Consider the following 11,125-nt stretch of genomic DNA (forward strand, 5'->3'; position numbering starts at 1 on the left):
TTGTTTCTCTAGACTTCTAGACCAAAAGCTTTCATGGTTCAGACTAGACAAGTGTTTTGCCTTGTCTTGAAAGCAGGGTTCTTGCTGAGAAAATCGGTTGTAATTTCAAGGGTCATGTATAATCTCTGTTGCTGGAAAGAAATTTGTAAAGTTTTGACATGTTGATTATAGACAAAAGAGTGTTGTGGTTACAAATCACTATTTTGTATTCATTATGGATGGTGCTGAAAGACCTCTACCTAGAACCATCCAAGTGTTCTAGTTTTAAATATATATCTTTGACAGAGAGATTCAAGATGATGGCAAAGAGCTGAGAAGGAGAAATTTTCGAAAAACCACAAATAGTATGAAAATATAGTTAATTAATACAACTAGCCCTAAAACAGCAACAGAAAAGAAGGCTGCACCAGACTGCATACAGACCGCATGAACAGAGCAGACCTCACAAAACAGGGTAACGTACAAAACCCTCGATCCAGTGGGATCCAGGCCCTTCCCCCACCCCCGCTCACTGGTGTGAGGAAGAGAAACAGAGCAGGGGAAGAGGTGAAAGCCTGGGACTGCTGACCACCTAGCCCTGGAGTTCTGCTTTGCAAGCAGAAACCTACACTGAGTGGTACTCTGGAGGTTGGGGATCTGGGACAGGCAGAGTGCTTGAGAGACACACTGGAGGACAGGATCCACACCTGGCCACTCTGGGAATAAGGAAAGGCAGGCAATCTGACAGACTTTCTAGCAGCGAGAAGGCTGCTGGAGGGGCTGGTTTTGCATGGAGCTTGCTGCACGGAGAAGGGATAGGGGGACAAGGTTGTCTGGGCACCATATGCCCAGCTGGTTGGGAACTTTGAGGAGCCTCAGGCACTCCATCCCCCTGGCTGGCTGCCCAGCTCCAAGGCCCCACACTGTGATATGCAGCCTGTTACACCTTCCTCCTGGCCTGCTGGCACCAGTTACAAACCAGCAGTCACTGTGCTGGCATCAGGCCAGCCAGAGGAGACCCCTACCTACAACAGCTAGAGACACAAAGCACAGAGGCTTACACCTGTGGGCTTGGCCCACTGGCTCTGACACTGGTGAAAAGTACCCCAGACAGGAATCAGGAAACAGCTCTTTCCTCCCTGCATGCACCAGCGCTGCTCCCCTATGATCCCCAGCCTCACTCTAGGGCTGAGCAGAGACTGGAGCTTCCGGGCACTAGAGGGCACCACACAGAAATAGTAAACATCAAAAGAACATGGTTCAGACCAAAATCTCATAAACCCCAGAAAAAGTGCCAAATGAAACTGAACTCACCAATCTTCCTGAAAGAGAGTTCAAAATAAAAATCATAAACATGCTTATTGTGGAGGTACAGAGAAATATTCAAGAACTCAGGAACAAATTTAAGTCAGAGATTCAATCATTAAGAAATTCCATATCTGAAATGAAACATACAATGGAGGGGATTTAAAAGCAGATTAGGTGCAGTAGAAGAGATGGAAAATGGGATAGAAATTACAGAAGAGGAATACAAAGAAGACACACAGAGAGGAAAATGAATCTCTAAGAATGAAAGAATATTGAGAGAAGAGTGAGACCAATCCAAACAGAACAATATTCACATTATAGGGGTACCAGAAGAAGAAGAGAGAGAAAAAGGGATACAAAGTGTCACTGAGGAGGTAATTGCTGAAAACCTACCCAATCTGGGGAAGGAGGTAGTCTCTCAAGCCATGGAGGTACACAAATCTCCCAATACAAGGGACCCAAGGAAGACAACATCAAGACATATAATAATTAAAATGGCAAAGATCAAGGGTAAAGACAGACTTTTAAAAGCAGATAGACAGAGAAAAAAGATCACATACAAAGGAAAACCCATCAGGCTATCTTCAGACTTCTCAACAGAAACCTTACAGGCCAGAAAGGAGTGGCATGGTATATTTAATGCAATGATGTAGAAGGGCCTTGAACCAAGAATACTCTACCCGGCAAGGTTATCATTTAAATTTAAAGGAGAGACTAAACAATTTGAAGATAAGCGAAAGCTGAGAGAATTTACCTCCCACAAACCACCTGTACACTGCATTTTGGAGGGACTCCTATAGATGGAAGTATTCCTAAGGCTAAATAGATATCACCCAAGGGGTAGACAAAGACTACAGAGTATGATTCATGACATACAAAGAATGGAGGGGGAAGAAAAAGAATGAAAAAAAAAAAAAAAGAACTTTTAGGTTGTGTTTGTAATAGCATACAAAGTGAGTTAAATTAGACTGTTAGATAGTAAAGGAATTACCCTTGAATCTTTGGTGAGCATGAATCTAAAGCCTGCAATGGCAATAAGTACATACCTATTGATAATAACCCTGAATGTAAATAGTCTGAATGCACCAATCAAAAGACATAGAGTCACTGAATGGATAAAAAAACAAGACCCAACTGTATGCTGCCTACAAGAGACTCACATCAAACTCAAAAGACATACACAGACTGAAATTAAAGGGATGGAAAAAGATATTACATGCATCTAATAGTGAGAAAAAACCAGGAGTTGCAGTACTTGTATCAGACAAAATAGGCTTCAAAACTAAGAATGTAATGAGACAAAGAAGGACTTTATATAATTATTAAAGGGTTGGCCCAACAAGAGGATATAACTATTATAAATAGCTATGGACTCAACACAGGATCACCTACATATGTGAAACAAATACTGACAGAATTAAAGGGGGAAATAGAATGCAATGAATGCATTCATTTTAAGAAACTTCAACACACCACTCACTCCAAAGGACTAATTAACCAGACAGAAAACAAGAAAAGAGGCAGAGGCGATGAATAACAGAACAGATGGATCTAACAGACATCTACAGAACACTCCATCCAAAAGCAGCAGGATACACATTCTTCTAAAGTGCATATGGTACACTTTCAAAATAGATCATATACTAAGCCAAAAGAACCTAAGTAAATTTAAAAAGACTGAAATTGTACCAACCAGATTCTCAGATCACAAAGGTATGAAATGAGCAATAAATTACACAAAGAAAACGAAAAGCTCACAAACACATGGTGGCTTAATAACATGCTCCTACATAATTAATAGATCAATGACCAAATAAAAACAGAGATCAAGCAATATATGAGACAAATGGCCACAATAATTCAACACCACAAAATCTGTGGGACACAGCAAAGGCCATGCTAAGACAGAAATATATTGCAATACAGGCCTACCTCAGGAAAGAAGAATAAACTCAAATGAACAGTCTAAACACACAATTAATGAAACCAAAAAAGGAAGAAAAAATGAGGCCCAAAGTCAGTAGAAGGGGGGACATAATAAAGATAGAGCAGATATAAATAAAATTGAGAAGAATAAAACAATAGAAAGAATCAATGAATGGAGGAGCTGGTTCTTTGAGAAAATAAACAAAATGAATAAAACCTTAGCCAGACTTATCAAGAAAAAAGAGACCCTACACATATTAACAGAGTCAGAAATGAGAAAGGAAAAATCATGATGGACATCACAGGAATACAAAGAATTATTAGAGAATACTGTGAAAAATTATATGGTAACAAACTGGATAACCTAGAATAAACAGACAATATTCTAGAAAAATACAACCTTCCAATGCTGACCCAGGAAGAAACAGAAAATAACAATAGACCAATTACCAGCAAAGAAATTCAATTGGTAATGAAAAAACTACCTAAGAACACAACCACTGAACCAGATGGTTTCACTGCTGAATTTTATCAAACATTAAGTGAAGACCTAATACCCATCATCCTTAAAGTTTTCCAAAAAGTAGAAGAGGAGGGAATACTCCCAAACTCATTCTATGAGCCCAACATCAAATACCAAAAACAGGCAAAGATCCCACAAAAAAAGAAAATTAAAGACCAATATCCCTGATGAACATAGATGCAAAAACACTCAACAAAATATTAGCAGACCGAATTGAAAAATACATCAAAAACATCATTCATCATGATCAAGTGGGATTCATCCCAGGGATGAAAGGATGGTACAACATTAAAAAATCCATCAACATCATCCAATATGCCAACAAAGAGAAGGACAAAAACCACACAGTCATCTCCATAGATGCTGAAAAAGCATTCGACAAAATTCAACATCCATTCATGATAAAAACTCTCAACAAAATGGGTATAAAGGGCAATTGTGTACCTAAACATAATAAAGGCCATATATGACCAACAGCCAACATTATACTTAACAGTGAGAAGCTGAAAGATTTTCCTATAAGATCAGGAACAAGACAAGGTTGCCCACTCTCCCCTCTTTCATTCAACATAGTGCTGGAGGTCCTAGCCATAGCATTCATAGATCACAAAGAAATAAAAGGCATCCAGATTGGCAAGGAAGAAGTCAAACTGTCCCTGTTTGCAGATGACCTGATATTGTACATAAAAAATCCTAAAGAATCCACTCCAAAACTACTAGAACTAATATATGAATTCAGCAAAGTTGCAGGATACAAAATTAATACACAGAAATCTGTTGCATTCCTATACACTAATCATGAACTAGCAGAAAGGGAAATCTGGAAAACTATTCCATTCACAATTGTATCAAAAAGAATAAAATAAACCTAACCAAGGAAGTGAAAGACCTTTACCCTGAAAACTACAAGACACTCCTAAGAGAAATTAAAGAGGACACTAATCAATGGAAATTCATCCCATGCTCTTGGGTAGGAAGAATTTATATTGTCAAAATGGCCATCCTGCCTAAAGCAATCTACAGATTCAATGCAATCCCTATCAAAATACCTACAGCATTCTTCATTGAACTAGAGAAGATAGGTCTAAAATTCATATGGAACGACAAAAGACCCCAAATAGCCAAAGCAATCCTAATAAGGAAGAATAAAGCAGGGGGATCTCGCTTCCCAACTTCAGGCTCTACTAAAAAGCCACAGTAGTCAAAACAATCTGGTACTGGCACAAGAACAGACCCATAGACCAGTGGAACAGAATAGAGTGCCCAGATATAAACCCACACATACATGGCCAAATAATATATGACAAAGGAGCCATGGATGTACAATGGGGAAATGACAGCCTTTTCAACAGCTGGTGTTCGTAAAACTGGACAGCTACATGTAAGAGAATGAAACTGGATGGATCATTGTCTAACCCCATACACAAAAGTAAATTCAAAATGGATCAAAGTCCTGAACGTAAGTTATGAAACCATAAAACTCTTAGAAAAATACATAGGCAAAAATCTCTTGGACATAAACATGAGCAACTTCTTCATGAACATATCTCCCTGGGCAAGGGAAACAAAAGCAAAAATGGACAAGTGTGATTATATCAAGCTGAAAAGCTTCTGTACAGCAAAGGACACCATCAGTAGAACAAAAAGGCATCCTACAGTACAGGAGAATGTATTCATAAATGACAAACTCCATAAGCGGTTGACATCCAAAATATATAAAGAGTTCACACACCTCAACAAACAAAAGGCTAACAATCCAATTAAAAAATGGGCAGAGGATCTGAAGAGACACTTCTTCAAAGAAGAAATTCAGATGACCAACAGGCACATGAAAAGATGCTCCACATTGCAAATCATCAGAGAAATGCAAGTTAAAATCACAATGAGGTACCACCTCATACCAGTTAGGATGGCCAACATCCAAAGACAAACAACAACACATGCTGGCGAGGATGCGGAGAAAGGGGAACCCTCCTACACTGCTGGGGGGAATGTAAATTAGTTCAAACATTGTGGAAAGAGGTATGGTGGTGCCTCAGAAAACTCAAAATAGAAATACCTTTGACCCAGGAATTCCATTCCTAGGAATTTACCCTAGGAATGCAGCAGCCCAGTTTGAAAAAGACATATGCACCCTTATGTTTAATGCAGCACTATTTACAATAGCCAAAAAATGGAAGCAACCTGAGTGTCCATCAGTAGATGAATGGATAAAGAAAATGTGGTACATATACACAATGGAATATTATTCAGCCATGAGAAGAATACAAATTTTACCATTTGCAACAACATGGATGGAGCTGGAGGGTATTATGCTCAGTGAAATAAGACAGGCAGAAAAAGACAAGTATCAAATGATTTCACTCATATGTGGAGTATAAGAACAAAGCAAAAACTGAATCAACAATACAGGAGCAGACTCACAGAACCCAAGAATGGACTAACAGTTACCAAAGGGAAGGGGCCTGGGGAGGATGGGAGGGAGGGGAGGGACAATGGGGAAAAAGGGGCATTTCGATTAGCAGACATAATGTAAGGGGGATCATGGAGAGCAATTTACAACACAGAGAAGACAAGTAGTGATTCTACACCATGTTAGTACGCTGATGCACAGTGACTGTTAACGGGGTAGGTGGTGGGGACTTGATGATGGGGGGAGTCTAGTAACCATAATGTTGCTCATGTAATTGTAGATTAATGATACCAGAACAGACAAACAAACAAATAAATAAATAAATGCCTTTTCATATGGAGATGGCCTAATTTTACTCTCCTCCCCTTGGGAGCACCTATTGATATGGAGATGCACTAAGGCCAGGTGAGAGATTCTGGAAATACTGCCATTTTACCAACAGCTCAATGCTCCAGAAATTTTGACTCACAAAGTACTCGTACCCCATCATCCACAACGGCCCCTGTGTGAGAAAACTGGATCACTGTACCCAGACTATTGACATAAAATCATGATAATCCTCAAGCCGAGTATTCAGCTAGGTTCAAACCCCCATGCAGATTAAGTCTATAGCTGGCCTGTTCCACATGCAGTCAGCAGCTGAACGGGCAGGAGGTACAGAGAAATTGTGACAGGGAAGCTGCAGCCAGGGGGGCACATACCAGGCCACAAGGACTGTAGAAGAAAATTACTTTAAGGGCGGTAAGATACCTGCTTTAATGACAGCAGCAAAGGCAAATCTTGTCCCTCAGGCAGAATGCATGCAAGAGAGTTTTCCTGTGACAGGAATGGGATCATCTCGTCCTCGTCTCGTATACCAGACTTTCACCCCGCTCCCTGTGCAAGTTACAGATGGGTCAGTAGATAGGGCTATGGGAGGTACATGCACTGGCCTTAAAGATAAAACTAAACTTCCCCGTAAGATACTCTTACCTCCCAGATGTTTCAGGTACACTACCATGATCTTTGGAAGCCAACTCTGCTATTACTCCACGAACACACAGGAGGCCAGCTTATATGCCTTTTCCCCAAGGTGCCAGACAGGGCAGTCTTCGCTGGGCCATGTGTTGAAATGTTCAGGACCATGTCCACTCAACAGTGTCTCAGGGCATAACACAGTTGGGGCTGGCAGCAGGAGGTTGGTCTGCTGGCCATATTCTGGCTTCAGTAACTCCTCTTGGGTACATACAGTTGTATAGGAGAGGCAGGAATATGTGCGTTAGCCTGTCAACACGGCTTAAGGCTCCTTTCCGGGGCATCTCTTTCAAACGCCGTTGCACTGTCCGTGAGCAAACTGACCAGCCCTGTATACCATTGGTGTGTGGCTTCAGGCTAGATTCCAACAAAACATTGTACATCTCTATCATGCCTGCCCTTGTAAGTTATATGGTATATGAAATTTCCACTCTGTTCCTAATTGCTGAACCCATCCTTGTAACGAATGGCCAATCAAGTGGGTGCCTTGATTGCTCTCAGTCACCTGTGGCCAGCCATACGCTGCAAAGAGATGCTCTAGGCCCCTCCTGGTGGTTTGCTGATCTGCATGACGTGCAGGAAAAGCAACCAACAGGCCAGTAGCTGTGTCCACACAAGTCATGGCATACGAATATCCTGATACGGGCAGAGACCTAATATAGTCTCTCTGCCACCTGAGACAAGGGGTACATCCCCTTTAGTATTTCCCGTGTTGCTGCAGGACTTGATACAAGTCCCCTTTTTTGAGCACACAAGGCACTCCTTCTGGGCTCTGCTGACTTCTTCAAAGGTCATTGGCAAGCCCCACCGACAGGCTACAGCCTACGTAGTATTTTGCAATGTGTGCAACAAACGCTGTCATAACCATTGGGCTACAGCAGAGGCAGGCTTTCCTCCCAGCCAACGCATATGGGCCAATAATGTGTCTGCTTCATCATTCACTGGGGATGCCAAAGGCAAATGGCCAGACACATGATATACAGTAACTGCATAAAGGCCCATATGTCTTGCCACAGCTCTTGCCCCCAAAGGGGCCAGTGACCAACCATCCAGTTGGCATGGCACCATGTCAGTAGCCACAGCGTCAAGCCTGGTAGACAGCCCAGCTATCAGAGCACACAACTACAGGGGAGGGCATGGTCATGATGGCTGATCATGAGCCATACTTCCCATGACTCAGTCCATTGACTGCTCTTTCCCTCTCCATCCTCTAACATCCATATTGAGAGCAATTATTACCCATTTCCATAGGACAGAGTCACTAGCCATCCAGAGGGCAGTTAGAGGTGTGTTAATTACCTGGAGTGGCTGGGCACGCAGCCTGTGCCTCACCAGCAATTGCTCTCATTTCAAGCCTTCTCCTTAAATAGTCTGTGCTTCTTGGCACAGGACAAAGTCAGTGTAGGGAAGTCAGTGCTTCTGACAAACTAGGTATTGAAAACAGTAAGTCAATTCATAAAAATTTGAATGGTGAAAGCACTTGATTTAATGCCAAAAGATAAAGTAATTCTGGATCAGATTTTCCACTTAAAGCCAATCACAGGTACAGAAATTGAAAATTAGAAGGATCAAGCCCTCATTTTACAGATGAGGAAACTGAGGCCCTGAAAGATTCTTTCATACCTGTAGTAACTGTTGTCTGAATTCAGTTACTCTCTAATGCTTATCACTCTTGTTTTTTCTCCTTCGTTTAGGGCTCTCCTAGCAGACATCGAAGCCCACTATCCGGACCCTTCACTGCCTTACCCCAAAGAAGATAACACACTCTTATATGAGATCACAGCCTATCTGGAGGCAGCTGGCATTCACAACTCACTGAATAAGGTTCATAATTAAAATATATAATGGTGTGATGGGGAACCGTGTGGCACACAAGATGACTTGGCCCAGGTACAGATCCCTGGGCTGAGACACTGGGAGAACCTGGGTCCCAGTCCCAGTCCCAGAGCCTCCATTCTCCCAAGTCCCCCTGTTTGCTGAGTTCCAGTTTCCCTGGTGGAATATGAGGGTGATCTTACCTTCCCTGCATGATTCAGAGCTGGGGGAAACAAGTGATACAATGTTCAAGCTCCCTAAAAAGGAAAAGGCACTGTATCTGTAAGAAATTAGTTTTAGGTTTGTCTGGCATTTGGTGTTTGAACTGCAACCGAATGGTGGCCGGGATCCTTCTTGCCCAAAAATGCTTCCATTGGTGGCTGACAGCAGTTATAATCATAATCTGGGGCTAAATACTCTTTTCTGCAATTCTGATCTCCACAAACCTCTGAGAGCTGAAAGGTTTTTCACAGGTTGGTGTCAGGTCTCATTTGGTGGCAAAACTTCTCATGACACAAGACTCTTTATACTTCTGTGAATATTTGTATTTTGATGCAGCAGCACTGGTGACTTTGATGATAGGGTGAGACCCTGGGCCCTGTTTGCCTTTTCACAATCTAGGAAAAGTGAAGTTCTGAAATCTCTGCGATCCCCTGGGTTTTGGGGGAAGGATTATGAGCCTGCATAGCAGCTGATGTTATTCTGAGGGCTTATTACATGCCAAGCACTGTGCTAGCCCTGACCGTGGGTGATTCCACCTGAGCTCACAGCAGCCGCGTCAGATGTGCCACTGTTGGATTGGCCCGGAGGCTGGGAGGCTGGTGACTCCCCCGGACTCCACACTAGCAAGCCTTGGAGCCCGGCTTTCACCCTGGACCCGGACCAGTGTCCACACCAGAATGCCCCCCTGCCTCCCAGGGAATTGGGGCTATCTGGGTAGACCCTGACTGCCGCGGGAACTGGGCAGGAAGCTGCTCTGTGACGTTGCCCAGGGGACCGCAAACAGCGCCCGAGACGTCACCTGCTTTTCATGATGAACTACTGCTCACTACTCTGTGGACCGCTGCTCCTCCTTTCTGCTTCTGCCCTCCCCCCACTTTGCCTTGACTGTGGCATCTGGCTTTCCCCCCCTTGCTCATCACCTTTTGTCCCCATCCCATTGTTAGTGACATTAAGAGGATTCAGAGGGAAAGTAACTGCTAATCTCTAAGCAAAGTTGTTTCCTTCCCAGAAGGGTTCATTATTTTATAGGTATTTATGTTTGGGAGGTCAGTGACATTATATAAAACTCGGAAGTCAGTAAGTTAAAGGAACCATTCTAGTCTTAGGTAGTCTGAAGAGTAAACTGAAATAAAATAGAAGCTTTCCATTTGAAAATGTTCTGCGGTATTGTGCAATAACTTTTCTTACCTCTCTTTCTAGATATACATAACAAAGCGCTTACCCTATTTCCCAGTTGTCAGCTTTCTATTTTTGATCTCCCAGTTGCCAAAACTTCAGTACAACAAAAACCTAGGTACTGTATGACTTTTATTCTTTGCTGTATCGAATTTATTGAATTTATTCTATCCAATAAGTAATAATAGGTTGATATCTAACCAAACAACTCTTTGTATAGAGTGCTATTCACATATGAGATCTTTGTATAGAATGCTATTCACATATGCATTTAGTTAAACGCATGTTTATAAAATCCATGTCTTTGGGCCTCTGAAACATGCATCCCTTCATGAAATGTAGATAGTGGATTTAATAACAACAAAGTATAATCCACCTTTAATTTCCAACAGATTAATTACGCAACTTGTAAAATGTGTGGGAACTTTGCTTCTCTCCTTTAATGTGTGAACAGCTGATTTTATATAAAAGAAACTTCTTTTGGTTAATATCTTATTCGCTTAACAAGTGTCATGTGCCTATTGTGAATATGGAACTGTGGTGTGAAGAGTAACAATACAGGAGTGAACACTAAGATAGGAATATCTAGGACTTTAAGATATGTCTGATTACATGCGAAAATAATACAAACAGCAGATAACAAGACTTCCAGTATATTCTGTCCAGGAATATAACCCTAATTGTTTTGTCATTAATCAGTTTATCTAGAACTCTTTTATAATCACTTTTCTAATAGATTCCCAAGTACT

At 41.8% G+C, this 11,125-nt stretch overlaps 1 long non-coding RNA gene across 24 annotated transcripts in view; it reads left to right on the forward strand.

The window, feature by feature from the left end:
* Positions 1 to 11,125, forward strand: part of LOC140847856 (uncharacterized) — a 112,804-nt gene that overhangs the window by 13,008 nt on the left and 88,671 nt on the right. For 12 of the 24 annotated variants that reach the window (XR_012128096.1, XR_012128091.1, XR_012128095.1 and 9 more), the window contains exon 2: positions 8,858 to 10,494. This is a non-coding gene — a long non-coding RNA (uncharacterized lncRNA). The remainder of the gene's footprint in view (positions 1 to 8,857; positions 10,495 to 11,125) is intronic. The other 12 variants (XR_012128099.1, XR_012128101.1, XR_012128100.1 and 9 more) reach the window with 2 other exon arrangements.

This window comes from Manis javanica, chromosome 2 (assembly GCF_040802235.1).
Source record: "Manis javanica isolate MJ-LG chromosome 2, MJ_LKY, whole genome shotgun sequence".
NCBI classification, from domain to species: domain Eukaryota; kingdom Metazoa; phylum Chordata; class Mammalia; order Pholidota; family Manidae; genus Manis; species Manis javanica.